This window comes from Eschrichtius robustus, unplaced genomic scaffold (genome assembly GCF_028021215.1).
Source record: "Eschrichtius robustus isolate mEscRob2 unplaced genomic scaffold, mEscRob2.pri scaffold_892, whole genome shotgun sequence".
Classification (NCBI taxonomy): domain Eukaryota; kingdom Metazoa; phylum Chordata; class Mammalia; order Artiodactyla; family Eschrichtiidae; genus Eschrichtius; species Eschrichtius robustus.
Window position 1 is genome coordinate 1 of NW_027175776.1, and position 24,304 is coordinate 24,304.

Genomic DNA, 24,304 nt, shown 5'->3' on the forward strand with positions numbered 1-24,304 from the left:
TCGGGCGACTAAAGGAGAGGGCGGAGCGGGAGGCAAAAAGCCTACAGCACCCGGTATTCCCAGGCGGTCTCCCATCCAAGTACTAACCAGGCCCGACCCTGCTTAGCTTCCGAGATCAGACGAGATCGGGCGCGTTCAGGGTGGTATGGCCGTAGACGCAAGAGGGGCCCGCGGAGGGCCTCTTGAGGCCCAGCTTGGCTGGCGCTTGCGCCTTACTGCCCGCCCGGCGGCCAGCCCGCCCCGGCAGGGCCCCGCCGCCCGCCCAGGCAGGGGAACGGCGGCCTCGGGTACCGGGGCGGGGGGGGTGGCGGAGGGGTTGGCGACCTCCCAGCCCAGGGCGGGCGGGACCCACCAAACCGTTCGGCGCTTGGCGCCCCGCCCCAGGTCCCGCACGTCGCTCACGGGGACGTGGCCCCGGAGGCTTCAGGGCCCGGGGCCCGCGGTCCCTTGGGCCTCCCCGCTGCCCGCCCACGCGGCGCTAGGCGCAGCCCAGCCGCAGCCCGGGCCGGCCCGCCTGCCCGACGGCAGTCGGCCCTGAACCCACTGGGAGCCACCATTGAGTCACCACGGCCCCTTAGCCCCAGCAAGGCCACCCTTGCCCCCCACGCCACCCGCCGAGCACAGGACCCGGCGCCTTGTGGCCGGCCGGCCCGGAGAACCGGCCCCGGCCCCCGCCCCCGCTCCCGCCCCCGGCCGTGGCGAAACGGCGGCCGGGGGCGGGGGCTTTTTCCGGAGGGAGCTGTGGAGAGACACACCGGCAGACAGGTGCTGCGCCGGGGCTGGGCGCTAGTGGGGGCGGCCAGGTGCAGGTCAAGGGGGCTCGCGGGCCGCACGGCCGGCACCCGGGCCTGAGGCGGAGTCTGGGTCCAGGCCAGCCACCCCGGGAGCGGCTGGGATGCGGCTGCCTTCCAGGGCCGCCTTCTGGCCGCCTGGCCGGCCAGGCAGGCGGAGAGCGCCCCCTCTGGCGCGCTGTGGTGGGAGGGGTCGGAGGTAGGTGGGGCCTGCAGCGGTGCCCGGCGGCGGGGGCGGAGGCGGCGGGCGACTAAAGGAGAGGGCGGAGCGGGAGGCAAAAAGCCTACAGCACCCGGTATTCCCAGGCGGTCTCCCATCCAAGTACTAACCAGGCCCGACCCTGCTTAGCTTCCGAGATCAGACGAGATCGGGCGCGTTCAGGGTGGTATGGCCGTAGACGCAAGAGGGGCCCGCGGAGGGCCTCTTGAGGCCCAGCTTGGCTGGCGCTTGCGCCTTACTGCCCGCCCGGCGGCCAGCCCGCCCCGGCAGGGCCCCGCCGCCCGCCCAGGCAGGGGAACGGCGGCCTCGGGTACCGGGGCGGGGGGGGTGGCGGAGGGGTTGGCGACCTCCCAGCCCAGGGCGGGCGGGACCCACCAAACCGTTCGGCGCTTGGCGCCCCGCCCCAGGTCCCGCACGTCGCTCACGGGGACGTGGCCCCGGAGGCTTCAGGGCCCGGGGCCCGCGGTCCCTTGGGCCTCCCCGCTGCCCGCCCACGCGGCGCTAGGCGCAGCCCAGCCGCAGCCCGGGCCGGCCCGCCTGCCCGACGGCAGTCGGCCCTGAACCCACTGGGAGCCACCATTGAGTCACCACGGCCCCTTAGCCCCAGCAAGGCCACCCTTGCCCCCCACGCCACCCGCCGAGCACAGGACCCGGCGCCTTGTGGCCGGCCGGCCCGGAGAACCGGCCCCGGCCCCCGCCCCCGCTCCCGCCCCCGGCCGTGGCGAAACGGCGGCCGGGGCGGGGCTTTTTCCGGAGGGAGCTGTGGAGAGACACACCGGCAGACAGGTGGCTGCGCCGGGGCTGGGCGCTAGTGGGGGCGGCCAGGTGCAGGTCAAGGGGGCTCGCGGGCCGCACGGCCGGCACCCGGGCCTGAGGCGGAGTCTGGGTCCAGGCCAGCCACCCCGGGAGCGGCTGGGATGCGGCTGCCTTCCAGGGCCGCCTTCTGGCCGCCTGGCCGGCCAGGCAGGCGGAGAGCGCCCCCTCTGGCGCGCTGTGGTGGGAGGGGTCGGAGGTAGGTGGGGCCTGCAGCGGTGCCCGGCGGCGGGGCGGAGGCGGCGGGCGACTAAAGGAGAGGGCGGAGCGGGAGGCAAAAAGCCTACAGCACCCGGTATTCCCAGGCGGTCTCCCATCCAAGTACTAACCAGGCCCGACCCTGCTTAGCTTCCGAGATCAGACGAGATCGGGCGCGTTCAGGGTGGTATGGCCGTAGACGCAAGAGGGCCCCGCGGAGGGCCTCTTGAGGCCCAGCTTGGCTGGCGCTTGCGCCTTACTGCCCGCCCGGCGGCCAGCCCGCCCCGGCAGGGCCCCGCCGCCCGCCCAGGCAGGGGAACGGCGGCCTCGGGTACCGGGGCGGGGGGGGTGGCGGAGGGGTTGGCGACCTCCCAGCCCAGGGCGGGCGGGACCCACCAAACCGTTCGGCGCTTGGCGCCCCGCCCCAGGTCCCGCACGTCGCTCACGGGGACGTGGCCCCGGAGGCTTCAGGGCCCGGGGCCCGCGGTCCCTTGGGCCTCCCCGCTGCCCGCCCACGCGGCGCTAGGCGCAGCCCAGCCGCAGCCCGGGCCGGCCCGCCTGCCCGACGGCAGTCGGCCCTGAACCCACTGGGAGCCACCATTGAGTCACCACGGCCCCTTAGCCCCAGCAAGGCCACCCTTGCCCCCCACGCCACCCGCCGAGCACAGGACCCGGCGCCTTGTGGCCGGCCGGCCCGGAGAACCGGCCCCGGCCCCCGCCCCCGCTCCCGCCCCCGGCCGTGGCGAAACGGCGGCCGGGGGCGGGGCTTTTTCCGGAGGGAGCTGTGGAGAGACACACCGGCAGACAGGTGGCTGCGCCGGGGCTGGGCGCTAGTGGGGGCGGCCAGGTGCAGGTCAAGGGGGCTCGCGGGCCGCACGGCCGGCACCCGGGCCTGAGGCGGAGTCTGGGTCCAGGCCAGCCACCCCGGGAGCGGCTGGGATGCGGCTGCCTTCCAGGGCCGCCTTCTGGCCGCCTGGCCGGCCAGGCAGGCGGAGAGCGCCCCCTCTGGCGCGCTGTGGTGGGAGGGGTCGGAGGTAGGTGGGGCCTGCAGCGGTGCCCGGCGGCGGGGGCGGAGGCGGCGGGCGACTAAAGGAGAGGGCGGAGCGGGAGGCAAAAAGCCTACAGCACCCGGTATTCCCAGGCGGTCTCCCATCCAAGTACTAACCAGGCCCGACCCTGCTTAGCTTCCGAGATCAGACGAGATCGGGCGCGTTCAGGGTGGTATGGCCGTAGACGCAAGAGGGCCCCGCGGAGGGCCTCTTGAGGCCCAGCTTGGCTGGCGCTTGCGCCTTACTGCCCGCCCGGCGGCCAGCCCGCCCCGGCAGGGCCCCGCCGCCCGCCCAGGCAGGGGAACGGCGGCCTCGGGTACCGGGGCGGGGGGGGTGGCGGAGGGGTTGGCGACCTCCCAGCCCAGGGCGGGCGGGACCCACCAAACCGTTCGGCGCTTGGCGCCCCGCCCCAGGTCCCGCACGTCGCTCACGGGGACGTGGCCCCGGAGGCTTCAGGGCCCGGGGCCCGCGGTCCCTTGGGCCTCCCCGCTGCCCGCCCACGCGGCGCTAGGCGCAGCCCAGCCGCAGCCCGGGCCGGCCCGCCTGCCCGACGGCAGTCGGCCCTGAACCCACTGGGAGCCACCATTGAGTCACCACGGCCCCTTAGCCCCAGCAAGGCCACCCTTGCCCCCCACGCCACCCGCCGAGCACAGGACCCGGCGCCTTGTGGCCGGCCGGCCCGGAGAACCGGCCCCGGCCCCCGCCCCCGCTCCCGCCCCCGGCCGTGGCGAAACGGCGGCCGGGGGCGGGGGCTTTTTCCGGAGGGAGCTGTGGAGAGACACACCGGCAGACAGGTGGCTGCGCCGGGGCTGGGCGCTAGTGGGGGCGGCCAGGTGCAGGTCAAGGGGGCTCGCGGGCCGCACGGCCGGCACCCGGGCCTGAGGCGGAGTCTGGGTCCAGGCCAGCCACCCCGGGAGCGGCTGGGATGCGGCTGCCTTCCAGGGCCGCCTTCTGGCCGCCTGGCCGGCCAGGCAGGCGGAGAGCGCCCCCTCTGGCGCGCTGTGGTGGGAGGGGTCGGAGGTAGGTGGGGCCTGCAGCGGTGCCCGGCGGCGGGGGCGGAGGCGGCGGGCGACTAAAGGAGAGGGCGGAGCGGGAGGCAAAAAGCCTACAGCACCCGGTATTCCCAGGCGGTCTCCCATCCAAGTACTAACCAGGCCCGACCCTGCTTAGCTTCCGAGATCAGACGAGATCGGGCGCGTTCAGGGTGGTATGGCCGTAGACGCAAGAGGGGCCCGCGGAGGGCCTCTTGAGGCCCAGCTTGGCTGGCGCTTGCGCCTTACTGCCCGCCCGGCGGCCAGCCCGCCCCGGCAGGGCCCCGCCGCCCGCCCAGGCAGGGGAACGGCGGCCTCGGGTACCGGGGCGGGGGGGGTGGCGGAGGGGTTGGCGACCTCCCAGCCCAGGGCGGGCGGGACCCACCAAACCGTTCGGCGCTTGGCGCCCCGCCCCAGGTCCCGCACGTCGCTCACGGGGACGTGGCCCCGGAGGCTTCAGGGCCCGGGGCCCGCGGTCCCTTGGGCCTCCCCGCTGCCCGCCCACGCGGCGCTAGGCGCAGCCCAGCCGCAGCCCGGGCCGGCCCGCCTGCCCGACGGCAGTCGGCCCTGAACCCACTGGGAGCCACCATTGAGTCACCACGGCCCCTTAGCCCCAGCAAGGCCACCCTTGCCCCCCACGCCACCCGCCGAGCACAGGACCCGGCGCCTTGTGGCCGGCCGGCCCGGAGAACCGGCCCCGGCCCCCGCCCCCGCTCCCGCCCCCGGCCGTGGCGAAACGGCGGCCGGGGGCGGGGGCTTTTTCCGGAGGGAGCTGTGGAGAGACACACCGGCAGACAGGTGGCTGCGCCGGGGCTGGGCGCTAGTGGGGGCGGCCAGGTGCAGGTCAAGGGGGCTCGCGGGCCGCACGGCCGGCACCCGGGCCTGAGGCGGAGTCTGGGTCCAGGCCAGCCACCCCGGGAGCGGCTGGGATGCGGCTGCCTTCCAGGGCCGCCTTCTGGCCGCCTGGCCGGCCAGGCAGGCGGAGAGCGCCCCCTCTGGCGCGCTGTGGTGGGAGGGGTCGGAGGTAGGTGGGGCCTGCAGCGGTGCCCGGCGGCGGGGGCGGAGGCGGCGGGCGACTAAAGGAGAGGGCGGAGCGGGAGGCAAAAAGCCTACAGCACCCGGTATTCCCAGGCGGTCTCCCATCCAAGTACTAACCAGGCCCGACCCTGCTTAGCTTCCGAGATCAGACGAGATCGGGCGCGTTCAGGGTGGTATGGCCGTAGACGCAAGAGGGCCCCGCGGAGGGCCTCTTGAGGCCCAGCTTGGCTGGCGCTTGCGCCTTACTGCCCGCCCGGCGGCCAGCCCGCCCCGGCAGGGCCCCGCCGCCCGCCCAGGCAGGGGAACGGCGGCCTCGGGTACCGGGGCGGGGGGGGTGGCGGAGGGGTTGGCGACCTCCCAGCCCAGGGCGGGCGGGACCCACCAAACCGTTCGGCGCTTGGCGCCCCGCCCCAGGTCCCGCACGTCGCTCACGGGGACGTGGCCCCGGAGGCTTCAGGGCCCGGGGCCCGCGGTCCCTTGGGCCTCCCCGCTGCCCGCCCACGCGGCGCTAGGCGCAGCCCAGCCGCAGCCCGGGCCGGCCCGCCTGCCCGACGGCAGTCGGCCCTGAACCCACTGGGAGCCACCATTGAGTCACCACGGCCCCTTAGCCCCAGCAAGGCCACCCTTGCCCCCCACGCCACCCGCCGAGCACAGGACCCGGCGCCTTGTGGCCGGCCGGCCCGGAGAACCGGCCCCGGCCCCCGCCCCCGCTCCCGCCCCCGGCCGTGGCGAAACGGCGGCCGGGGGCGGGGGCTTTTTCCGGAGGGAGCTGTGGAGAGACACACCGGCAGACAGGTGGCTGCGCCGGGGCTGGGCGCTAGTGGGGGCGGCCAGGTGCAGGTCAAGGGGGCTCGCGGGCCGCACGGCCGGCACCCGGGCCTGAGGCGGAGTCTGGGTCCAGGCCAGCCACCCCGGGAGCGGCTGGGATGCGGCTGCCTTCCAGGGCCGCCTTCTGGCCGCCTGGCCGGCCAGGCAGGCGGAGAGCGCCCCCTCTGGCGCGCTGTGGTGGGAGGGGTCGGAGGTAGGTGGGGCCTGCAGCGGTGCCCGGCGGCGGGGGCGGAGGCGGCGGGCGACTAAAGGAGAGGGCGGAGCGGGAGGCAAAAAGCCTACAGCACCCGGTATTCCCAGGCGGTCTCCCATCCAAGTACTAACCAGGCCCGACCCTGCTTAGCTTCCGAGATCAGACGAGATCGGGCGCGTTCAGGGTGGTATGGCCGTAGACGCAAGAGGGCCCCGCGGAGGGCCTCTTGAGGCCCAGCTTGGCTGGCGCTTGCGCCTTACTGCCCGCCCGGCGGCCAGCCCGCCCCGGCAGGGCCCCGCCGCCCGCCCAGGCAGGGGAACGGCGGCCTCGGGTACCGGGGCGGGGGGGGTGGCGGAGGGGTTGGCGACCTCCCAGCCCAGGGCGGGCGGGACCCACCAAACCGTTCGGCGCTTGGCGCCCCGCCCCAGGTCCCGCACGTCGCTCACGGGGACGTGGCCCCGGAGGCTTCAGGGCCCGGGGCCCGCGGTCCCTTGGGCCTCCCCGCTGCCCGCCCACGCGGCGCTAGGCGCAGCCCAGCCGCAGCCCGGGCCGGCCCGCCTGCCCGACGGCAGTCGGCCCTGAACCCACTGGGAGCCACCATTGAGTCACCACGGCCCCTTAGCCCCAGCAAGGCCACCCTTGCCCCCCACGCCACCCGCCGAGCACAGGACCCGGCGCCTTGTGGCCGGCCGGCCCGGAGAACCGGCCCCGGCCCCCGCCCCCGCTCCCGCCCCCGGCCGTGGCGAAACGGCGGCCGGGGGCGGGGGCTTTTTCCGGAGGGAGCTGTGGAGAGACACACCGGCAGACAGGTGGCTGCGCCGGGGCTGGGCGCTAGTGGGGGCGGCCAGGTGCAGGTCAAGGGGGCTCGCGGGCCGCACGGCCGGCACCCGGGCCTGAGGCGGAGTCTGGGTCCAGGCCAGCCACCCCGGGAGCGGCTGGGATGCGGCTGCCTTCCAGGGCCGCCTTCTGGCCGCCTGGCCGGCCAGGCAGGCGGAGAGCGCCCCCTCTGGCGCGCTGTGGTGGGAGGGGTCGGAGGTAGGTGGGGCCTGCAGCGGTGCCCGGCGGCGGGGGCGGAGGCGGCGGGCGACTAAAGGAGAGGGCGGAGCGGGAGGCAAAAAGCCTACAGCACCCGGTATTCCCAGGCGGTCTCCCATCCAAGTACTAACCAGGCCCGACCCTGCTTAGCTTCCGAGATCAGACGAGATCGGGCGCGTTCAGGGTGGTATGGCCGTAGACGCAAGAGGGCCCCGCGGAGGGCCTCTTGAGGCCCAGCTTGGCTGGCGCTTGCGCCTTACTGCCCGCCCGGCGGCCAGCCCGCCCCGGCAGGGCCCCGCCGCCCGCCCAGGCAGGGGAACGGCGGCCTCGGGTACCGGGGCGGGGGGGGTGGCGGAGGGGTTGGCGACCTCCCAGCCCAGGGCGGGCGGGACCCACCAAACCGTTCGGCGCTTGGCGCCCTGCCCCAGGTCCCGCACGTCGCTCACGGGGACGTGGCCCCGGAGGCTTCAGGGCCCGGGGCCCGCGGTCCCTTGGGCCTCCCCGCTGCCCGCCCACGCGGCGCTAGGCGCAGCCCAGCCGCAGCCCGGGCCGGCCCGCCTGCCCGACGGCAGTCGGCCCTGAACCCACTGGGAGCCACCATTGAGTCACCACGGCCCCTTAGCCCCAGCAAGGCCACCCTTGCCCCCCACGCCACCCGCCGAGCACAGGACCCGGCGCCTTGTGGCCGGCCGGCCCGGAGAACCGGCCCCGGCCCCCGCCCCCGCTCCCGCCCCCGGCCGTGGCGAAACGGCGGCCGGGGGCGGGGGCTTTTTCCGGAGGGAGCTGTGGAGAGACACACCGGCAGACAGGTGGCTGCGCCGGGGCTGGGCGCTAGTGGGGGCGGCCAGGTGCAGGTCAAGGGGGCTCGCGGGCCGCACGGCCGGCACCCGGGCCTGAGGCGGAGTCTGGGTCCAGGCCAGCCACCCCGGGAGCGGCTGGGATGCGGCTGCCTTCCAGGGCCGCCTTCTGGCCGCCTGGCCGGCCAGGCAGGCGGAGAGCGCCCCCTCTGGCGCGCTGTGGTGGGAGGGGTCGGAGGTAGGTGGGGCCTGCAGCGGTGCCCGGCGGCGGGGGCGGAGGCGGCGGGCGACTAAAGGAGAGGGCGGAGCGGGAGGCAAAAAGCCTACAGCACCCGGTATTCCCAGGCGGTCTCCCATCCAAGTACTAACCAGGCCCGACCCTGCTTAGCTTCCGAGATCAGACGAGATCGGGCGCGTTCAGGGTGGTATGGCCGTAGACGCAAGAGGGCCCCGCGGAGGGCCTCTTGAGGCCCAGCTTGGCTGGCGCTTGCGCCTTACTGCCCGCCCGGCGGCCAGCCCGCCCCGGCAGGGCCCCGCCGCCCGCCCAGGCAGGGGAACGGCGGCCTCGGGTACCGGGGCGGGGGGGGTGGCGGAGGGGTTGGCGACCTCCCAGCCCAGGGCGGGCGGGACCCACCAAACCGTTCGGCGCTTGGCGCCCCGCCCCAGGTCCCGCACGTCGCTCACGGGGACGTGGCCCCGGAGGCTTCAGGGCCCGGGGCCCGCGGTCCCTTGGGCCTCCCCGCTGCCCGCCCACGCGGCGCTAGGCGCAGCCCAGCCGCAGCCCGGGCCGGCCCGCCTGCCCGACGGCAGTCGGCCCTGAACCCACTGGGAGCCACCATTGAGTCACCACGGCCCCTTAGCCCCAGCAAGGCCACCCTTGCCCCCCACGCCACCCGCCGAGCACAGGACCCGGCGCCTTGTGGCCGGCCGGCCCGGAGAACCGGCCCCGGCCCCCGCCCCCGCTCCCGCCCCCGGCCGTGGCGAAACGGCGGCCGGGGGCGGGGGCTTTTTCCGGAGGGAGCTGTGGAGAGACACACCGGCAGACAGGTGGCTGCGCCGGGGCTGGGCGCTAGTGGGGGCGGCCAGGTGCAGGTCAAGGGGGCTCGCGGGCCACACGGCCGGCACCCGGGCCTGAGGCGGAGTCTGGGTCCAGGCCAGCCACCCCGGGAGCGGCTGGGATGCGGCTGCCTTCCAGGGCCGCCTTCTGGCCGCCTGGCCGGCCAGGCAGGCGGAGAGCGCCCCCTCTGGCGCGCTGTGGTGGGAGGGGTCGGAGGTAGGTGGGGCCTGCAGCGGTGCCCGGCGGCGGGGGCGGAGGCGGCGGGCGACTAAAGGAGAGGGCGGAGCGGGAGGCAAAAAGCCTACAGCACCCGGTATTCCCAGGCGGTCTCCCATCCAAGTACTAACCAGGCCCGACCCTGCTTAGCTTCCGAGATCAGACGAGATCGGGCGCGTTCAGGGTGGTATGGCCGTAGACGCAAGAGGGCCCCGCGGAGGGCCTCTTGAGGCCCAGCTTGGCTGGCGCTTGCGCCTTACTGCCCGCCCGGCGGCCAGCCCGCCCCGGCAGGGCCCCGCCGCCCGCCCAGGCAGGGGAACGGCGGCCTCGGGTACCGGGGCGGGGGGGGTGGCGGAGGGGTTGGCGACCTCCCAGCCCAGGGCGGGCGGGACCCACCAAACCGTTCGGCGCTTGGCGCCCCGCCCCAGGTCCCGCACGTCGCTCACGGGGACGTGGCCCCGGAGGCTTCAGGGCCCGGGGCCCGCGGTCCCTTGGGCCTCCCCGCTGCCCGCCCACGCGGCGCTAGGCGCAGCCCAGCCGCAGCCCGGGCCGGCCCGCCTGCCCGACGGCAGTCGGCCCTGAACCCACTGGGAGCCACCATTGAGTCACCACGGCCCCTTAGCCCCAGCAAGGCCACCCTTGCCCCCCACGCCACCCGCCGAGCACAGGACCCGGCGCCTTGTGGCCGGCCGGCCCGGAGAACCGGCCCCGGCCCCCGCCCCCGCTCCCGCCCCCGGCCGTGGCGAAACGGCGGCCGGGGGCGGGGGCTTTTTCCGGAGGGAGCTGTGGAGAGACACACCACACACCGGCAGACAGGTGGCTGCGCCGGGGCTGGGCGCTAGTGGGGGCGGCCAGGTGCAGGTCAAGGGGGCTCGCGGGCCGCACGGCCGGCACCCGGCCTGAGGCGGAGTCTGGGTCCAGGCCAGCCACCCCGGGAGCGGCTGGGATGCGGCTGCCTTCCAGGGCCGCCTTCTGGCCGCCTGGCCGGCCAGGCAGGCGGAGAGCGCCCCCTCTGGCGCGCTGTGGTGGGAGGGGTCGGAGGTAGGTGGGGCCTGCAGCGGTGCCCGGCGGCGGGGCGGAGGCGGCGGGCGACTAAAGGAGAGGGCGGAGCGGGAGGCAAAAAGCCTACAGCACCCGGTATTCCCAGGCGGTCTCCCATCCAAGTACTAACCAGGCCCGACCCTGCTTAGCTTCCGAGATCAGACGAGATCGGGCGCGTTCAGGGTGGTATGGCCGTAGACGCAAGAGGGGCCCGCGGAGGGCCTCTTGAGGCCCAGCTTGGCTGGCGCTTGCGCCTTACTGCCCGCCCGGCGGCCAGCCCGCCCCGGCAGGGCCCCGCCGGCCCGCCCAGGCAGGGGAACGGCGGCCTCGGGTTACCGGGGCGGGGGGGGTGGCGGAGGGGGTTGGCGACCTCCCAGCCCAGGGCGGGCGGGACCCACCAAACCGTTCGGCGCTTGGCGCCCCGCCCCAGGTCCCGCACGTCGCTCACGGGGACGTGGCCCCGGAGGCTTCAGGGCCCGGGGCCCGCGGTCCCTTGGGCCTCCCCGCTGCCCGCCCACGCGGCGCTAGGCGCAGCCCAGCCGCAGCCCGGGCCGGCCCGCCTGCCCGACGGCAGTCGGCCCTGAACCCACTGGGAGCCACCATTGAGTCACCACGGCCCCTTAGCCCCAGCAAGGCCACCCTTGCCCCCCACGCCACCCGCCGAGCACAGGACCCGGCGCCTTGTGGCCGGCCGGCCCGGAGAACCGGCCCCGGCCCCCGCCCCCGCTCCCGCCCCCGGCCGTGGCGAAACGGCGGCCGGGGGCGGGGGCTTTTTCCGGAGGGAGCTGTGGAGAGACACACCGGCAGACAGGTGGCTGCGCCGGGGCTGGGCGCTAGTGGGGGCGGCCAGGTGCAGGTCAAGGGGGCTCGCGGGCCGCACGGCCGGCACCCGGGCCTGAGGCGGAGTCTGGGTCCAGGCCAGCCACCCCGGGAGCGGCTGGGATGCGGCTGCCTTCCAGGGCCGCCTTCTGGCCGCCTGGCCGGCCAGGCAGGCGGAGAGCGCCCCCTCTGGCGCGCTGTGGTGGGAGGGGTCGGAGGTAGGTGGGCCTGCAGCGGTGCCCGGCGGCGGGGCGGAGGCGGCGGGCGACTAAAGGAGAGGGCGGAGCGGGAGGCAAAAAGCCTACAGCACCCGGTATTCCCAGGCGGTCTCCCATCCAAGTACTAACCAGGCCCGACCCTGCTTAGCTTCCGAGATCAGACGAGATCGGGCGCGTTCAGGGTGGTATGGCCGTAGACGCAAGAGGGGCCCGCGGAGGGCCTCTTGAGGCCCAGCTTGGCTGGCGCTTGCGCCTTACTGCCCGCCCGGCGGCCAGCCCGCCCCGGCAGGGCCCCGCCGCCCGCCCAGGCAGGGGAACGGCGGCCTCGGGTACCGGGGCGGGGGGGGTGGCGGAGGGGTTGGCGACCTCCCAGCCCAGGGCGGGCGGGACCCACCAAACCGTTCGGCGCTTGGCGCCCCGCCCCAGGTCCCGCACGTCGCTCACGGGGACGTGGCCCCGGAGGCTTCAGGGCCCGGGGCCCGCGGTCCCTTGGGCCTCCCCGCTGCCCGCCCACGCGGCGCTAGGCGCAGCCCAGCCGCAGCCCGGGCCGGCCCGCCTGCCCGACGGCAGTCGGCCCTGAACCCACTGGGAGCCACCATTGAGTCACCACGGCCCCTTAGCCCCAGCAAGGCCACCCTTGCCCCCCACGCCACCCGCCGAGCACAGGACCCGGCGCCTTGTGGCCGGCCGGCCCGGAGAACCGGCCCCGGCCCCCGCCCCCGCTCCCGCCCCCGGCCGTGGCGAAACGGCGGCCGGGGGCGGGGGCTTTTTCCGGAGGGAGCTGTGGAGAGACACACCGGCAGACAGGTGGCTGCGCCGGGGCTGGGCGCTAGTGGGGGCGGCCAGGTGCAGGTCAAGGGGGCTCGCGGGCCGCACGGCCGGCACCCGGGCCTGAGGCGGAGTCTGGGTCCAGGCCAGCCACCCCGGGAGCGGCTGGGATGCGGCTGCCTTCCAGGGCCGCCTTCTGGCCGCCTGGCCGGCCAGGCAGGCGGAGAGCGCCCCTCTGGCGCGCTGTGGTGGGAGGGGTCGGAGGTAGGTGGGGCCTGCAGCGGTGCCCGGCGGCGGGGGCGGAGGCGGCGGGCGACTAAAGGAGAGGGCGGAGCGGGAGGCAAAAAGCCTACAGCACCCGGTATTCCCAGGCGGTCTCCCATCCAAGTACTAACCAGGCCCGACCCTGCTTAGCTTCCGAGATCAGACGAGATCGGGCGCGTTCAGGGTGGTATGGCCGTAGACGCAAGAGGGCCCCGCGGAGGGCCTCTTGAGGCCCAGCTTGGCTGGCGCTTGCGCCTTACTGCCCGCCCGGCGGCCAGCCCGCCCCGGCAGGGCCCCGCCGCCCGCCCAGGCAGGGGAACGGCGGCCTCGGGTACCGGGGCGGGGGGGGTGGCGGAGGGGTTGGCGACCTCCCAGCCCAGGGCGGGCGGGACCCACCAAACCGTTCGGCGCTTGGCGCCCCGCCCCAGGTCCCGCACGTCGCTCACGGGGACGTGGCCCCGGAGGCTTCAGGGCCCGGGGCCCGCGGTCCCTTGGGCCTCCCCGCTGCCCGCCCACGCGGCGCTAGGCGCAGCCCAGCCGCAGCCCGGGCCGGCCCGCCTGCCCGACGGCAGTCGGCCCTGAACCCACTGGGAGCCACCATTGAGTCACCACGGCCCCTTAGCCCCAGCAAGGCCACCCTTGCCCCCCACGCCACCCGCCGAGCACAGGACCCGGCGCCTTGTGGCCGGCCGGCCCGGAGAACCGGCCCCGGCCCCCGCCCCCGCTCCCGCCCCCGGCCGTGGCGAAACGGCGGCCGGGGGCGGGGCTTTTTCCGGAGGGAGCTGTGGAGAGACACACCGGCAGACAGGTGGCTGCGCCGGGGCTGGGCGCTAGTGGGGGCGGCCAGGTGCAGGTCAAGGGGGCTCGCGGGCCGCACGGCCGGCACCCGGGCCTGAGGCGGAGTCTGGGTCCAGGCCAGCCACCCCGGGAGCGGCTGGGATGCGGCTGCCTTCCAGGGCCGCCTTCTGGCCGCCTGGCCGGCCAGGCAGGCGGAGAGCGCCCCTCTGGCGCGCTGTGGTGGGAGGGGTCGGAGGTAGGTGGGGCCTGCAGCGGTGCCGGCGGCGGGGGCGGAGGCGGCGGGCGACTAAAGGAGAGGGCGGAGCGGGAGGCAAAAAGCCTACAGCACCCGGTATTCCCAGGCGGTCTCCCATCCAAGTACTAACCAGGCCCGACCCTGCTTAGCTTCCGAGATCAGACGAGATCGGGCGCGTTCAGGGTGGTATGGCCGTAGACGCAAGAGGGCCCCGCGGAGGGCCTCTTGAGGCCCAGCTTGGCTGGCGCTTGCGCCTTACTGCCCGCCCCGGCGGCCAGCCCGCCCCGGCAGGGCCCCGCCGCCCGCCCAGGCAGGGGAACGGCGGCCTCGGTACCGGGGCGGGGGGGGGTGGCGGAGGGGTTGGCGACCTCCCAGCCCAGGGCGGGCGGGACCCACCAAACCGTTCGGCGCTTGGCGCCCCGCCCCAGGTCCCGCACGTCGCTCACGGGGACGTGGCCCCGGAGGCTTCAGGGCCCGGGGCCCGCGGTCCCTTGGGCCTCCCCGCTGCCCGCCCACGCGGCGCTAGGCGCAGCCCAGCCGCAGCCCGGGCCGGCCCGCCTGCCCGACGGCAGTCGGCCCTGAACCCACTGGGAGCCACCATTGAGTCACCACGGCCCCTTAGCCCCAGCAAGGCCACCCTTGCCCCCCACGCCACCCGCCGAGCACAGGACCCGGCGCCTTGTGGCCGGCCGGCCCGGAGAACCGGCCCCGGCCCCCGCCCCCGCTCCCGCCCCCGGCCGTGGCGAAACGGCGGCCGGGGGCGGGGGCTTTTTCCGGAGGGAGCTGTGGAGAGACACACCGGCAGACAGGTGGCTGCGCCGGGGCTGGGCGCTAGTGGGGGCGGCCAGGTGCAGGTCAAGGGGGCTCGCGGGCCGCACGGCCGGCACCCGGGCCTGAGGCGGAGTCTGGGTCCAGGCCAGCCACCCCGGGAGCGGCTGGGATGCGGCTGCCTTCCAGGGCCGCCTTCTGGCCGCCTGGCCGGCCAGGCAGGCGGAGAGCGCCCCCTCTGGCGCGCTGTGGTGGGAGGGGTCGGAGGTAGGTGGGGCCTGCAGCGGTGCCCGGCGGCGGGGGCGGAGGCGGCGGGCGACTAAAGGAGAGGGCGGAGCGGGAGGCAAAAAGCCTACAGCACCCGGTATTCCAGGCGGTCTCCCATCCAAGTACTAACCAGGCCGACCCTGCTTAGCTTCCGAGATCAGACGAGATCGGGCGCGTTCAGGGTGGTATGGCCGTAGACGCAAGAGGGCCCGCGGAGGGCCTCTTGAGGCCCAGCTTGGCTGGCGCTTGCGCCTTACTGCCCGCCCGGCGGCCAGCCCGCCCCGGCAGGGCCCCGCCGCCCGCCCAGGCAGGGGAACGGCGGCCTCGGGTACCGGGGCGGGGGGGGGTGGCGGAGGGGTTGGCGACCTCCCAGCCCAGGGCGGGCGGGACCCACCAAACCGTTCGGCGCTTGGCGCCCCGCCCCAGGTCCCGCACGTCGCTCACGGGGACGTGGCCCCGGAGGCTTCAGGGCCCGGGGCCCGCGGTCCCTTGGGCCTCCCGCTGCCCGCCCACGCGGCGCTAGGCGCAGCCCAGCCGCAGCCCGGGCCGGCCCGCCTGCCCGACGGCAGTCGGCCCTGAACCCACTGGGAGCCACCATTGAGTCACCACGGCCCCTTAGCCCCAGCAAGGCCACCCTTGCCCCCCACGCCACCCGCCGAGCACAGGACCCGGCGCCTTGTGGCCGGCCGGCCCGGAGAACCGGCCCCGGCCCCCGCCCCCGCTCCCGCCCCCGGCCGTGGCGAAACGGCGGCCGGGGGCGGGGGCTTTTTCCGGAGGGAGCTGTGGAGAGACACACCGGCAGACAGGTGGCTGCGCCGGGGCTGGGCGCTAGTGGGGGCGGCCAGGTGCAGGTCAAGGGGGCTCGCGGGCCGCACGGCCGGCACCCGGGCCTGAGGCGGAGTCTGGGTCCAGGCCAGCCACCCCGGGAGCGGCTGGGATGCGGCTGCCTTCCAGGGCCGCCTTCTGGCCGCCTGGCCGGCCAGGCAGGCGGAGAGCGCCCCCTCTGGCGCGCTGTGGTGGGAGGGGTCGGAGGTAGGTGGGGCCTGCAGCGGTGCCCGGCGGCGGGGGCGGAGGCGGCGGGCGACTAAAGGAGAGGGCGGAGCGGGAGGCAAAAAGCCTACAGCACCCGGTATTCCCAGGCGGTCTCCCATCCAAGTACTAACCAGGCCCGACCCTGCTTAGCTTCCGAGATCAGACGAGATCGGGCGCGTTCAGGGTGGTATGGCCGTAGACGCAAGAGGGGCCCGCGGAGGGCCTCTTGAGGCCCAGCTTGGCTGGCGCTTGCGCCTTACTGCCCGCCCGGCGGCCAGCCCGCCCCGGCAGGGCCCCGCCGCCCGCCCAGGCAGGGGAACGGCGGCCTCGGGTACCGGGGCGGGGGGGGTGGCGGAGGGGTTGGCGACCTCCCAGCCCAGGGCGGGCGGGACCCACCAAACCGTTCGGCGCTTGGCGCCCCGCCCCAGGTCCCGCACGTCGCTCACGGGGACGTGGCCCCGGAGGCTTCAGGGCCCGGGGCCCGCGGTCCCTTGGGCCTCCCCGCTGCCCGCCCACGCGGCGCTAGGCGCAGCCCAGCCGCAGCCCGGGCCGGCCCGCCTGCCCGACGGCAGTCGGCCCTGAACCCACTGGGAGCCACCATTGAGTCACCACGGCCCCTTAGCCCCAGCAAGGCCACCCTTGCCCCCCACGCCACCCGCCGAGCACAGGACCCGGCGCCTTGTGGCCGGCCGGCCCGGAGAACCGGCCCCGGCCCCCGCCCCCGCTCCCGCCCCCGGCCGTGGCGAAACGGCGGCCGGGGGCGGGGGCTTTTTCCGGAGGGAGCTGTGGAGAGACACACCGGCAGACAGGTGGCTGCGCCGGGGCTGGGCGCTAGTGGGGGCGGCCAGGTGCAGGTCAAGGGGGCTCGCGGGCCGCACGGCCGGCACCCGGGCCTGAGGCGGAGTCTGGGTCCAGGCCAGCCACCCCGGGAGCGGCTGGGATGCGGCTGCCTTCCAGGGCCGCCTTCTGGCCGCCTGGCCGGCCAGGCAGGCGGAGAGCGCCCCCTCTGGCGCGCTGTGGTGGGAGGGGTCGGAGGTAGGTGGGGCCTGCAGCGGTGCCCGGCGGCGGGGGCGGAGGCGGCGGGCGACTAAAGGAGAGGGCGGAGCGGGAGGCAAAAAGCCTACAGCACCCGGTATTCCCAGGCGGTCTCCCATCCAAGTACTAACCAGGCCCGACCCTGCTTAGCTTCCGAGATCAGACGAGATCGGGCGCGTTCAGGGTGGTATGGCCGTAGACGCAAGAGGGCCCCGCGGAGGGCCTCTTGAGGCCCAGCTTGGCTGGCGCTTGCGCCTTACTGCCCGCCCGGCGGCCAGCCCGCCCCGGCAGGGCCCCGCCGCCCGCCCAGGCAGGGGAACGGCGGCCTCGGGTACCGGGGCGGGGGGGGTGGCGGAGGGGTTGGCGACCTCCCAGCCCAGGGCGGGCGGGACACACCAAACCGTTCGGCGCTTGGCGCCCCGCCCCAGGTCCCGCACGTCGCTCACGGGGACGTGGCCCCGGAGGCTTCAGGGCCCGGGGCCCGCGGTCCCTTGGGCCTCCCCGCTGCCCGCCCACGCGGCGCTAGGCGCAGCCCAGCCGCAGCCCGGGCCGGCCCGCCTGCCCGACGGCAGTCGGCCCTGAACCCACTGGGAGCCACCATTGAGTCACCACGGCCCCTTAGCCCCAGCAAGGCCACCCTTGCCCCCCACGCCACCCGCCGAGCACAGGACCCGGCGCCTTGTGGCCGGCCGGCCCGGAGAACCGGCCCCGGCCCCCGCCCCCGCTCCCGCCCCCGGCCGTGGCGAAACGGCGGCCGGGGGCGGGGGCTTTTTCCGGAGGGAGCTGTGGAGAGACACACCGGCAGACAGGTGGCTGCGCCGGGGCTGGGCGCTAGTGGGGGCGGCCAGGTGCAGGTCAAGGGGGCTCGCGGGCCGCACGGCCGGCACCCGGGCCTGAGGCGGAGTCTGGGTCCAGGCCAGCCACCCCGGGAGCGGCTGGGATGCGGCTGCCTTCCAGGGCCGCCTTCTGGCCGCCTGGCCGGCCAGGCAGGCGGAGAGCGCCCCCTCTGGCGCGCTGTGGTGGGAGGGGTCGGAGGTAGGTGGGGCCTGCAGCGGTGCCCGGCGGCGGGGGCGGAGGCGGCGGGCGACTAAAGGAGAGGGCGGAGCGGGAGGCAAAAAGCCTACAGCACCCGGTATTCCCAGGCGGTCTCCCATCCAAGTACTAACCAGGCCCGACCCTGCTTAGCTTCCGAGATCAGACGAGATCGGGCGCGTTCAGGGTGGTATGGCCGTTAGACGCAAGAGGGGCCCGCGGAGGGCCTCTTGAGGCCCAGCTTGGCTGGCGCTTGCGCCTTACTGCCCGCCCGGCGGCCAGCCCGCCCCGGCAGGGCCCCGCCGCCCGCCCAGGCAGGGGAACGGCGGCCTCGGGTACCGGGGCGGGGGGGGTGGCGGAGGGGTTGGCGACCTCCCAGCCCAGGGCGGGCGGGACCCACCAAACCGTTCGGCGCTTGGCGCCCCGCCCCAGGTCCCGCACGTCGCTCACGGGGACGTGGCCCCGGAGGCTTCAGGGCCCGGGGCCCGCGGTCCCTTGGGCCTCCCCGCTGCCCGCCCACGCGGCGCTAGGCGCAGCCCAGCCGCAGCCCGGGCCGGCCCGCCTGCCCGACGGCAGTCGGCCCTGAACCCACTGGGAGCCACCATTGAGTCACCACGGCCCCTTAGCCCCAGCAAGGCCACCCTTGCCCCCCACGCCACCCGCCGAGCACAGGACCCGGCGCCTTGTGGCCGGCCGGCCCGGAGAACCGGCCCCGGCCCCCGCCCCCGCTCCCGCCCCCGGCCGTGGCGAAACGGCGGCCGGGGGCGGGGGCTTTTTCCGGAGGGAGCTGTGGAGAGACACACCGGCAGACAGGTGGCTGCGCCGGGGCTGGGCGCTAGTGGGGGCGGCCAGGTGCAGGTCAAGGGGGCTCGCGGGCCGCACGGCCGGCACCCGGGCCTGAGGCGGAGTCTGGGTCCAGGCCAGCCACCCCGGGAGCGGCTGGGATGCGGCTGCCTTCCAGGGCCGCCTTCTGGCCGCCTGGCCGGCCAGGCAGGCGGAGAGCGCCCCCTCTGGCGCGCTGTGGTGGGAGGGGTCGGAGGTAGGTGGGGCCTGCAGCGGTGCCCGGCGGCGGGGGCGGAGGCGGCGGGCGACTAAAGGAGAGGGCGGAGCGGGAGGCAAAAAGCCTACAGCACCCGGTATTCCCAGGCGGTCTCCCATCCAAGTACTAACCAGGCCCGACCCTGCTTAGCTTCCGAGATCAGACGAGATCGGGCGCGTTCAGGGTGGTATGGCCGTAGACGCAAGAGGGCCCCGCGGAGGGCCTCTTGAGGCCCAGCTTGGCTGGCGCTTGCGCCTTACTGCCCGCCCGGCGGCCAGCCCGCCCCGGCAGGGCCCCGCCGCCCGCCCAGGCAGGGGAACGGCGGCCTCGGGTACCGGGGCGGGGGGGGGTGGCGGAGGGGTTGGCGACCTCCCAGCCCAGGGCGGGCGGGACCCACCAAACCGTTCGGCGCTTGGCGCCCCGCCCCAGGTCCCGCACGTCGCTCACGGGGACGTGGCCCCGGAGGCTTCAGGGCCCGGGGCCCGCGGTCCCTTGGGCCTCCCCGCTGCCCGCCCACGCGGCGCTAGGCGCAGCCCAGCCGCAGCCCGGGCCGGCCCGCCTGCCCGACGGCAGTCGGCCCTGAACCCACTGGGAGCCACCATTGAGTCACCACGGCCCCTTAGCCCCAGCAAGGCCACCCTTGCCCCCCACGCCACCCGCCGAGCACAGGACCCGGCGCCTTGTGGCCGGCCGGCCCGGAGAACCGGCCCCGGCCCCCGCCCCCGCTCCCGCCCCCGGCCGTGGCGAAACGGCGGCCGGGGGCGGGGGCTTTTTCCGGAGGGAGCTGTGGAGAGACACACCGGCAGACAGGTGGCTGCGCCGGGGCTGGCGCTAGTGGGGGCGGCCAGGTGCAGGTCAAGGGGGCTCGCGGGCCGCACGGCCGGCACCCGGGCCTGAGGCGGAGTCTGGGTCCAGGCAGCCACCCCGGGAGCGGCTGGGATGCGGCTGCCTTCCAGGGCCGCCTTCTGGCCGCCTGGCCGGCCAGGCAGGCGGAGAGCGCCCCCTCTGGCGCGCTGTGGTGGGAGGGGTCGGAGGTAGGTGGGGCCTGCAGCGGTGCCCGGCGGCGGGGGCGGAGGCGGCGGGCGACTAAAGGAAGAGGGCGGAGCGGGAGGCAAAAAGCCTACAGCACCCGGTATTCCCAGGCGGTCTCCCATCCAAGTACTAACCAGGCCCGACCCTGCTTAGCTTCCGAGATCAGACGAGATCGGGCGCGTTCAGGGTGGTATGGCCGTAGACGCAAGAGGGCCCGCGGAGGGCCTCTTGAGGCCCAGCTTGGCTGGCGCTTGCGCCTTACTGCCCGCCCGGCGGCCAGCCCGCCCCGGCAGGGGCCCCGCCGCCCGCCCAGGCAGGGGAACGGCGGCCTCGGGTACCGGGGCGGGGGGGGGTGGCGGAGGGGTTGGCGACCTCCCAGCCAGGGCGGGCGGGACCCACCAAACCGTTCGGCGCTTGGCGCCCCGCCCCCAGGTCCCGCACGTCGCTCACGGGGACGTGGCCCCGAGGCTTCAGGGCCCGGGGCCCGCGGTCCCTTGGGCCTCCCCGCTGCCCGCCCACGCGGCGCTAGGCGCAGCCCAGCCGCAGCCCGGGCCGGCCCGCCTGCCCGACGGCAGTCGGCCCTGAACCCACTGGGAGCCACCATTGAGTCACCACGGCCCCTTAGCCCCAGCAAGGCCACCCTTGCCCCCCACGCCACCCGCCGAGCACAGGACCCGGCGCCTTGTGGCCGGCCGGCCCGGAGAACCGGCCCCGGCCCCCGCCCCCGCTCCCGCCCCCGCCGTGGCGAAACGGCGGCCGGGGGCGGGGGCTTTTTCCGGAGGGAGCTGTGGAGAGACACACCGGCAGACAGGTGGCTGCGCCGGGGCTGGGCGCTAGTGGGGGCGGCCAGGTGCAGGTCAAGGGGGCTCGCGGGCCGCACGGCCGGCACCCGGGCCTGAGGCGGAGTCTGGGTCCAGGCCAGCCACCCCGGGAGCGGCTGGGATGCGGCTGCCTTCCAGGGCCGCCTTCTGGCCGCCTGGCCGGCCAGGCAGGCGGAGAGCGCCCCCTCTGGCGCGCTGTGGTGGGAGGGGTCGGAGGTAGGTGGGGCCTGCAGCGGTGCCCGGCGGCGGGGGCGGAGGCGGCGGGCGACTAAAGGAGGAGGGCGGAGCGGGAGGCAAAAAGCCTACAGCACCCGGTATTCCCAGGCGGTCTCCCATCCAAGTACTAACCAGGCCCGACCCTGCTTAGCTTCCGAGATCAGACGAGATCGGGCGCGTTCAGGGTGGTATGGCCGTAGACGCAAGAGGGCCCCGCGGAGGGCCTCTTGAGGCCCAGCTTGGCTGGCGCTTGCGCCTTACTGCCCGCCCGGCGGCCAGCCCGCCCCGGCAGGGCCCCGCCGCCCGCCCAGGCAGGGGAACGGCGGCCTCGGGTACCGGGGCGGGGGGGGTGGCGGAGGGGTTGGCGACCTCCCAGCCCAGGGCGGGCGGGACCCACCAAACCGTTCGGCGCTTGGCGCCCCGCCCCAGGTCCCGCACGTCGCTCACGGGGACGTGGCCCCGGAGGCTTCAGGGCCCGGGGCCCGCGGTCCCTTGGGCCTCCCCGCTGCCCGCCCACGCGGCGCTAGGCGCAGCCCAGCCGCAGCCCGGGCCGGCCCGCCTGCCCGACGGCAGTCGGCCCTGAACCCACTGGGAGCCACCATTGAGTCACCACGGCCCCTTAGCCCCAGCAAGGCCACCCTTGCCCCCCACGCCACCCGCCGAGCACAGGACCCGGCGCCTTGTGGCCGGCCGGCCCGGAGAACCGGCCCCGGCCCCCGCCCCCGCTCCCGCCCCCGGCCGTGGCGAAACGGCGGCCGGGGGCGGGGGCTTTTTCCGGAGGGAGCTGTGGAGAGACACACCGGCAGACAGGTGGCTGCGCCGGGGCTGGGCGCTAGTGGGGGCGGCCAGGTGCAGGTCAAGGGGGCTCGCGGGCCGCACGGCCGGCACCCGGGCCTGAGGCGGAGTCTGGGTCCAGGCCAGCCACCCCGGGAGCGCTGGGATGCGGCTGCCTTCCAGGGCCGCCTTCTGGCCGCCTGGCCGGCCAGGCAGGCGGAGAGCGCCCCCTCTGGCGCGCTGTGGTGGGAGGGGTCGGAGGTAGGTGGGGCCTGCAGCGGTGCCCGGCGGCGGGGGCGGAGGCGGCGGGCGACTAAAGGAGAGGGCGGAGCGGAGGCAAAAAGCCTACAGCACCCGGTATTCCCAGGCGGTCTCCCATCCAAGTACTAACCAGGCCCGACCCTGCTTAGCTTCCGAGATCAGACGAGATCGGGCGCGTTCAGGGTGGTATGGCCGTAGACGCAAGAGGGCCCCGCGGAGGGCCTCTTGAGGCCCAGCTTGGCTGGCGCTTGCGCCTTACTGCCCGCCCGGCGGCCAGCCCGCCCCGGCAGGGCCCCGCCGCCCGCCCAGGCAGGGGAACGGCGGCCTCGGGTACCGGGGCGGGGGGGGTGGCGGAGGGGTTGGCGACCTCCCAGCCCAGGGCGGGCGGGACCCACCAAACCGTTCGGCGCTTGGCGCCCCGCCCCAGGTCCCGCACGTCGCTCACGGGGACGTGGCCCCGGAGGCTTCAGGGCCCGGGGCCCGCGGTCCCTTGGGCCTCCCCGCTGCCCGCCCACGCGGCGCTAGGCGCAGCCCAGCCGCAGCCCGGGCCGGGCCCGCCTGCCCGACGGCAGTCGGCCCTGAACCCACTGGGAGCCACCATTGAGTCACCACGGCCCCTTAGCCCCAGCAAGGCCACCCTTGCCCCCCACGCCACCCGCCGAGCACAGGACCCGGCGCCTTGTGGCCGGCCGGCCCGGAGAACCGGCCCCGGCCCCCGCCCCCGCTCCCGCCCCCGGCCGTGGCGAAACGGCGGCCGGGGGCGGGGGCTTTTTCCGGAGGGAGCTGTGGAGAGACACACCGGCAGACAGGTGGCTGCGCCGGGGCTGGGCGCTAGTGGGGGCGGCCAGGTGCAGGTCAAGGGGGCTCGCGGGCCGCACGGCCGGCACCCGGGCCTGAGGCGGAGTCTGGGTCCAGGCCAGCCACCCCGGGAGCGGCTGGGATGCGGCTGCCTTCCAGGGCCGCCTTCTGGCCGCCTGGCCGGCCAGGCAGGCGGAGAGCGCCCCCTCTGGCGCGCTGTGGTGGGAGGGGTCGGAGGTAGGTGGGGCCTGCAGCGGTGCCCGGCGGCGGGGGCGGAGGCGGCGGGCGACTAAAGGAGAGGGCGGAGCGGGAGGCAAAAAGCCTACAGCACCCGGTATTCCCAGGCGGTCTCCCATCCAAGTACTAACCAGGCCCGACCCTGCTTAGCTTCCGAGATCAGACGAGATCGGGCGCGTTCAGGGTGGTATGGCCGTAGACGCAAGAGGGCCCCGCGGAGGGCCTCTTGAGGCCCAGCTTGGCTGGCGCTTGCGCCTTACTGCCCGCCCGGCGGCCAGCCCGCCCCGGCAGGGCCCCGCCGCCCGCCCAGGCAGGGGAACGGCGGCCTCGGGTACCGGGGCGGGGGGGGGTGGCGGAGGGGTTGGCGACCTCCCAGCCCAGGGCGGGCGGGACCCACCAAACCGTTCGGCGCTTGGCGCCCCGCCCCAGGTCCCGCACGTCGCTCACGGGGACGTGGCCCCGGAGGCTTCAGGGCCCGGGGCCCGCGGTCCCTTGGGCCTCCCCGCTGCCCGCCCACGCGGCGCTAGGCGCAGCCCAGCCGCAGCCCGGGCCGGCCCGCCTGCCCGACGGCAGTCGGCCCTGAACCCACTGGGAGCCACCATTGAGTCACCACGGCCCCTTAGCCCCAGCAAGGCCACCCTTGCCCCCCACGCCACCCGCCGAGCACAGGACCCGGCGCCTTGTGGCCGGCCGGCCCGGAGAACCGGCCCCGGCCCCCGCCCCCGCTCCCGCCCCGGCCGTGGCGAAACGGCGGCCGGGGGCGGGGGCTTTTTCCGGAGGGAGCTGTGGAGAGACACACCGGCAGACAGGTGGCTGCGCCGGGGGCTGGGCGCTAGTGGGGGCGGCCAGGTGCAGGTCAAGGGGGCTCGCGGGGCCGCACGGCCGGCACCCGGGCCTGAGGCGGAGTCTGGGTCCAGGCCAGCCACCCCGGGAGCGGCTGGGATGCGGCTGCCTTCCAGGGCCGCCTTCTGGCCGCCTGGCCGGCCAGGCAGGCGGAGAGCGCCCCCTCTGGCGCGCTGTGGTGGGAGGGGTCGGAGGTAGGTGGGGCCTGCAGCGGTGCCCGGCGGCGGGGGCGGAGGCGGCGGGCGACTAAAGGAGAGGGCGGAGCGGGAGGCAAAAAGCCTACAGCACCCGGTATTCCCAGGCGGTCTCCCATCCAAGTACTAACCAGGCCCGACCCTGCTTAGCTTCCGAGATCAGACGAGATCGGGCGCGTTCAGGGTGGTATGGCCGTAGACGCAAGAGGGCCCCGCGGAGGGCCTCTTGAGGCCCAGCTTGGCTGGCGCTTGCGCCTTACTGCCCGCCCGGCGGCCCAGCCCGCCCCGGCAGGGCCCCGCCGCCCGCCCAGGCAGGGGAACGGCGGCCTCGGGTACCGGGGCGGGGGGGGGTGGCGGAGGGGTTGGCGACCTCCCAGCCCAGGGCGGGCGGGACCCACCAAACCGTTCGGCGCTTGGCGCCCCGCCCCAGGTCCCGCACGTCGCTCACGGGGACGTGGCCCCGGAGGCTTCAGGGCCCGGGGCCCGCGGTCCCTTGGGCCTCCCCGCTGCCCGCCCACGCGGCGCTAGGCGCAGCCCAGCCGCAGC

At 76.4% G+C, this 24,304-nt stretch overlaps 24 non-coding genes across 24 annotated transcripts; all 24 read right to left on the minus strand.

Moving 5' to 3' along the window:
• Positions 1-38: 38 nt before the first annotated feature.
• LOC137758428 (5S ribosomal RNA) lies at positions 39-157 on the minus strand. The gene has a single exon (XR_011072970.1). It is a non-coding gene; the product is annotated as a 5S ribosomal RNA (ribosomal RNA).
• Positions 158-1,072: 915 nt separating this feature from the next.
• Positions 1,073-1,191, minus strand: LOC137758440 (5S ribosomal RNA). The gene has a single exon (XR_011072981.1). It is a non-coding gene; the product is annotated as a 5S ribosomal RNA (ribosomal RNA).
• Positions 1,192-2,104: 913 nt separating this feature from the next.
• LOC137758450 (5S ribosomal RNA) lies at positions 2,105-2,223 on the minus strand. Its single transcript, XR_011072991.1, has one exon. It is a non-coding gene; the product is annotated as a 5S ribosomal RNA (ribosomal RNA).
• Positions 2,224-3,138: 915 nt separating this feature from the next.
• Positions 3,139-3,257, minus strand: LOC137758451 (5S ribosomal RNA). The gene has a single exon (XR_011072992.1). It is a non-coding gene; the product is annotated as a 5S ribosomal RNA (ribosomal RNA).
• Positions 3,258-4,173: 916 nt separating this feature from the next.
• LOC137758453 (5S ribosomal RNA) lies at positions 4,174-4,292 on the minus strand. The gene has a single exon (XR_011072993.1). It is a non-coding gene; the product is annotated as a 5S ribosomal RNA (ribosomal RNA).
• Positions 4,293-5,208: 916 nt separating this feature from the next.
• LOC137758429 (5S ribosomal RNA) lies at positions 5,209-5,327 on the minus strand. Its single transcript, XR_011072971.1, has one exon. It is a non-coding gene; the product is annotated as a 5S ribosomal RNA (ribosomal RNA).
• Positions 5,328-6,243: 916 nt separating this feature from the next.
• LOC137758430 (5S ribosomal RNA) lies at positions 6,244-6,362 on the minus strand. Its single transcript, XR_011072972.1, has one exon. It is a non-coding gene; the product is annotated as a 5S ribosomal RNA (ribosomal RNA).
• Positions 6,363-7,278: 916 nt separating this feature from the next.
• On the minus strand, positions 7,279-7,397 carry LOC137758431 (5S ribosomal RNA). The gene has a single exon (XR_011072973.1). It is a non-coding gene; the product is annotated as a 5S ribosomal RNA (ribosomal RNA).
• Positions 7,398-8,313: 916 nt separating this feature from the next.
• On the minus strand, positions 8,314-8,432 carry LOC137758432 (5S ribosomal RNA). Its single transcript, XR_011072974.1, has one exon. It is a non-coding gene; the product is annotated as a 5S ribosomal RNA (ribosomal RNA).
• A 916-nt stretch (positions 8,433-9,348) lies between these two features.
• LOC137758433 (5S ribosomal RNA) lies at positions 9,349-9,467 on the minus strand. Its single transcript, XR_011072975.1, has one exon. It is a non-coding gene; the product is annotated as a 5S ribosomal RNA (ribosomal RNA).
• Positions 9,468-10,388: 921 nt separating this feature from the next.
• Positions 10,389-10,507, minus strand: LOC137758434 (5S ribosomal RNA). Its single transcript, XR_011072976.1, has one exon. It is a non-coding gene; the product is annotated as a 5S ribosomal RNA (ribosomal RNA).
• A 917-nt stretch (positions 10,508-11,424) lies between these two features.
• Positions 11,425-11,543, minus strand: LOC137758435 (5S ribosomal RNA). Its single transcript, XR_011072977.1, has one exon. It is a non-coding gene; the product is annotated as a 5S ribosomal RNA (ribosomal RNA).
• A 915-nt stretch (positions 11,544-12,458) lies between these two features.
• LOC137758437 (5S ribosomal RNA) lies at positions 12,459-12,577 on the minus strand. The gene has a single exon (XR_011072978.1). It is a non-coding gene; the product is annotated as a 5S ribosomal RNA (ribosomal RNA).
• A 913-nt stretch (positions 12,578-13,490) lies between these two features.
• Positions 13,491-13,609, minus strand: LOC137758438 (5S ribosomal RNA). The gene has a single exon (XR_011072979.1). It is a non-coding gene; the product is annotated as a 5S ribosomal RNA (ribosomal RNA).
• Positions 13,610-14,526: 917 nt separating this feature from the next.
• Positions 14,527-14,643, minus strand: LOC137758449 (5S ribosomal RNA). The gene has a single exon (XR_011072990.1). It is a non-coding gene; the product is annotated as a 5S ribosomal RNA (ribosomal RNA).
• Positions 14,644-15,558: 915 nt separating this feature from the next.
• LOC137758439 (5S ribosomal RNA) lies at positions 15,559-15,677 on the minus strand. The gene has a single exon (XR_011072980.1). It is a non-coding gene; the product is annotated as a 5S ribosomal RNA (ribosomal RNA).
• A 916-nt stretch (positions 15,678-16,593) lies between these two features.
• Positions 16,594-16,712, minus strand: LOC137758441 (5S ribosomal RNA). Its single transcript, XR_011072982.1, has one exon. It is a non-coding gene; the product is annotated as a 5S ribosomal RNA (ribosomal RNA).
• A 916-nt stretch (positions 16,713-17,628) lies between these two features.
• On the minus strand, positions 17,629-17,747 carry LOC137758448 (5S ribosomal RNA). The gene has a single exon (XR_011072989.1). It is a non-coding gene; the product is annotated as a 5S ribosomal RNA (ribosomal RNA).
• Positions 17,748-18,664: 917 nt separating this feature from the next.
• On the minus strand, positions 18,665-18,783 carry LOC137758442 (5S ribosomal RNA). The gene has a single exon (XR_011072983.1). It is a non-coding gene; the product is annotated as a 5S ribosomal RNA (ribosomal RNA).
• Positions 18,784-19,699: 916 nt separating this feature from the next.
• LOC137758443 (5S ribosomal RNA) lies at positions 19,700-19,818 on the minus strand. The gene has a single exon (XR_011072984.1). It is a non-coding gene; the product is annotated as a 5S ribosomal RNA (ribosomal RNA).
• Positions 19,819-20,734: 916 nt separating this feature from the next.
• On the minus strand, positions 20,735-20,853 carry LOC137758444 (5S ribosomal RNA). The gene has a single exon (XR_011072985.1). It is a non-coding gene; the product is annotated as a 5S ribosomal RNA (ribosomal RNA).
• A 914-nt stretch (positions 20,854-21,767) lies between these two features.
• LOC137758445 (5S ribosomal RNA) lies at positions 21,768-21,886 on the minus strand. The gene has a single exon (XR_011072986.1). It is a non-coding gene; the product is annotated as a 5S ribosomal RNA (ribosomal RNA).
• Positions 21,887-22,803: 917 nt separating this feature from the next.
• LOC137758446 (5S ribosomal RNA) lies at positions 22,804-22,922 on the minus strand. The gene has a single exon (XR_011072987.1). It is a non-coding gene; the product is annotated as a 5S ribosomal RNA (ribosomal RNA).
• A 918-nt stretch (positions 22,923-23,840) lies between these two features.
• On the minus strand, positions 23,841-23,959 carry LOC137758447 (5S ribosomal RNA). Its single transcript, XR_011072988.1, has one exon. It is a non-coding gene; the product is annotated as a 5S ribosomal RNA (ribosomal RNA).
• Between the last annotated feature and the right edge of the window lie 345 nt (positions 23,960-24,304).